The 4,078-nt window shown below is 40.2% G+C and overlaps 1 pseudogene; it reads right to left on the bottom strand.

Annotated features, from left to right (window-relative positions):
• Positions 1 to 2,192: 2,192 nt before the first annotated feature.
• LOC106982831 (ATP synthase subunit alpha, mitochondrial-like) lies at positions 2,193 to 3,677 on the bottom strand (annotated as a pseudogene).
• Positions 3,678 to 4,078: the final 401 nt, after the last annotated feature.

The raw sequence follows: 4,078 nt of genomic DNA on the forward strand, positions 1-4,078 counted from the left end.
TAAAAAGGTAAACAATCTTAAATTATCTAGTTTCATTTAGTAGTTTCATTGTTAATAGCAACAATTATTATTTTGAAACCAACAAATGTATATTTTAATATACTACTACTAAGAAACTATGTTAAAGCTGTCAGGGACTTAATGTTCAGCATAAAAAGCTCAGTTAAAAAAAAAAAAACGTGGTGGGGCGCCTGGGTGGGTCAGTCGGTTAAGCGTCCAACTTTGGCTCAGGTCATGATCTCACGGTTCGTGGGTTGGAGGTCTGCGTCGGACTTTGTGCTGACAGCTCAGAGCCTGGAGCCTGAGAATCTGTGTCTCCCTCTCTCTCTGCTCCTTCCCTGCTCATGCTCTCTCTCTCAAAAAATAAATAAACATCAAAATTACTTATTTTCTAGCTCTGTCCACTGAAAAGGCCAAGAAGCAATAATAATTCAGTAACAACAAGAATCCCATACTGTGGTCTCAAAACATCATTTCACACTAAAAGGGCTTGGCATTTTCTGTACAGTCAATCCAAGAAATATACCAGTTGAGCTTGGGATATCTTATTGTGCCAGAAAACAAAGAGGCAATCAAAAGATAATACTATCATATCAAACAAATACAGAAGCCTCAAAAGCTTCCCACTTACACTCAGAATAATTTGAGTGTCAAACAACTGCAACCAATAGAAACACATTTAATGTGTAAAGCTATGAGTTCATAGTGCTCTTCAAAAAAGGAAAAAGAGGGGCACCTGGGTGGCTCAGTCAGTTAAGCATCCAACTTTGGCTCAGGTCATGATCTCACACTTGGTGAGTTCGAGCCCCACGTCAGGCTCTGTGCTGACAGCTCAGACCCTGGAGGCTGCCTTGGATTCTGTGTCTCCCTCTCTCCGCCCCTCCCCTGCTCTCTCTCTCTCTCTCTCTCTCTCTCTCAAAAATAAATAAACATTAAAAAAAATTTTTTTAAGAAAAACAAAAAAGGAAAAAGAGAAAGACCCTGGACACCATGGAGGTTGCTAGGTAATGAACACATTACTGTAAAATTGGATAGTTGAAAGGAAATAATTAAAGATCTGTCCTGTTTTTCTGGTATGAACAGTATTTCAAGGTAACCAAATAATCCTTATGGATATAAGAAGGTTCTCTACAGAAGACTTCTAGCTAATAAATGAAAACAGAATGATTAAATCATAAAATCACCATCTTGCAACCCATAATTGTTTTCAAATGAATCAGACAGTGGTCAACAAAAGATACCAAAATCATTAAGTAAAAGATAGTTGGGAAACTTTACAATCAGACAGGAATCAGTGTCACCACATGAACACCTTAAGCATAATAAAAGTGAGGCCATCTGACACTATGTGGCTCTTGAGGTGATAAAATAATATGAAGTCTGTAACATCACCTATAGTATATTCTCGTCAAGAACCTAAAACTGGAGTTCCTGAGTGTCTCAGTCAGTTAAGCGTCCAACTTCGGCTCAGATCATGATCTCACTGTTCATGAGTTCGAGCCCCGCATGGGGCTCTCTGCTGTCAGCACAGAGCCCACTTTGGACACTCTGTTCCCCTCTCTCTCTGCCCCTCCCCTGCTTGTGCTCTACCTATAAATAAATAAATAGGTAAATAACTAAATAAACACACAAACATACATTTTTTAAAAAGGAATCTAAAATAGAATTTAATTGGGGCGCCTCGGTGGCTCAGTCGGTTGAGCGTCCGACTTCGGCTCGGGTCGCGATCTCACGATTCCTGAGTTCGAGCCCCGCCTCGGGCTCTGGGCTAATGGCTCAAAGCCTGGAGCCTGCTTCCGATTCTGTGTCTCCCTCTCTCTCTGCCCCTCCCCCGTTCATGCTCTGTCTCTCTCTGTCCCAAAAATAAATAAACGTTAAAAAAATTTTTTTTAATAGAATTTAATCAAGTCTTTAGCGCTAACTTGTAGACTGCAGGAAATACAGAGGATAGAAAAGCAAATTAAACACAAGATGCAACTGCAACATTCTACAAGACCACCGACCCAGTTTCTTCAAGAAGTAACTCAAATAAAGGAGGGGAAGTGGAGCACTTATGCGAATAAAAAGGGATCCTAGAGACTATAATCACCAAAGGTGGACCCTGTGCGGATTCTGGCCTGCAAAAGTAATAATTGTAAAAAGACATTCTTTGAAATGATAGGGAAATTTGAATAGTTTGTATTACAACTTAAGAAATGTTTATTTCATGTTGTTAGATGTAAATATGGCCTTGGGTTATATAAGGAAAAAAGTTGTCTTTTAAAGTATGATGAAGTGGTTAGAATAAAATATCAGGCCTTTTAAGGTTTGCTTTTAAATACTCCAGTCAAAAAACCCCCACAAAAACAAATAAAATAGAAATAGCTCTGGTTTATCAAGATACCCCCTTATACCAGCAAAGGGCCACTTGTTCTTCAGTAGCCACAGGAGCATACTGTCCTTGCTTCAGATACTCAGGATGCACATCAGGACCCGAGAGCTGTTGAGTGGCAGCAGGGAGGTCAGAACCGAATCAGGCAAAAGCAGCAACCTCATGATTAAGAGCCAATTCCAGCTTCATGGTACCTGCCACTTGCTTCCTGACCCTGGTTGGGCAGCAGATCTGACACAGGATACAGACAAGCCAACAGACACCTTTGTAAAACACTTCTGTTTCCAAGATCTGCCCATCAGTGATGGAGGTGACATTCATTGGAATATAAGCACACACATAACCAGCCGTGTTTCTCCGACTGGAAAAGCAGACAAGGAGCCACTACCAAAAGAATCATTCATTTTGTTCTCTCCAGCAGACAGGGGTGTAGTTAAAACATATCGCTAGAATAGGCCTCATGAGCAGCAGAAGTGTGGCAATAAGCAACAGAGCATTTGGATAACTCTTGATAGATGATTGAAGCATGTTTTCCATTATCCTTAAAATATTCTCCTATAGAACAGCCGGAATAAGGAGTCAGGCACTGATGTGGGGCAGAATCAGCAGTAGCTGAAACCACAATGGTGTTCGTCATGGCATTTGCATCTGTAAGTCTCTTCACCAACTAGGCAATGTAGATATGATACAGCTTCTTCTTTTCATCAGATGCATCATTGAAACATTTCTGGTTAATGATTACGTCAATCATTGACATTTTGCCAGCCTATTGGCTACCAATAACCAGCTCATGTTGACCATCTATCCACAGACTTAATGCCAGTCTGCACAGAGATTGGAGGAATGATCCCAGGGGCTTTCAGCCAACTTGCCTACAGTTCTTGCAACCCATTACCAATGGCACCTACTATATGACCCAACAGCTTCTTGCCACCTAGAATGCCCACAATGTCTCCTGTCCTCTTCAGGATATCTTCTTCCTTAATTAGTTTTCATTTCCAAACACAGTAACACCAACATTATCAGGTTCCAAGTTCAGAGACATACCCTTTAAGCTTGTAAGAAAACTCTACCATTTCTTCTGCTTGAACATTCTTTAGCCCATGTACTTGAGCAATCACCAATACTTAAGACATACCTAGTCTCTTCAAGGTCAGCAGAGAGTAAAGCTCCAAGAATAGGCTCTTCAAAAACAGAATACACCCCAGCAGTTCTAGTCTTCTGAGGACAAATGTTAGGCATGGAGTTTCCTTGTGGCAATTAAGGATGATCACAAAATGTTTTTGGAGACCAGCCAAGCCTGCTAAGGGAGGATAAAAGCCACACACAGCCCAAGGTCACATGCACAGACAGCATCTTTTTTTTTAAGTTTATTTATTTATTTTTAGTAAATTCTACACCCAACATGGGACTCAAACTAGACCTCAAAATCAAGAGGCACATGCTCTTCTGAGCCAGCCAGGCATCCCCAGACAGGATCTTTAGAGCTCTCCTTAGGTCATTCCTCTCCCGCTGCAGCCTCTGTACTGACACCCAAACAAATATTAACCAAAAGAAATTACACTAGTATTCTGAAATAGTACATTAGTATTATGAGATAATTACATTAGTATCAGACAAAATACACTTTTAAGAAAATTTCTTTTTATGGATAAAGAAAGTTACAACATAAGAATAAAAAGAATACTTCACTAGAAAGATAAAACA

The sequence above is a fragment of the Acinonyx jubatus genome, chromosome A2 (assembly GCF_027475565.1).
Source record: "Acinonyx jubatus isolate Ajub_Pintada_27869175 chromosome A2, VMU_Ajub_asm_v1.0, whole genome shotgun sequence".
Taxonomy (NCBI): Eukaryota; Metazoa; Chordata; class Mammalia; order Carnivora; family Felidae; genus Acinonyx; species Acinonyx jubatus.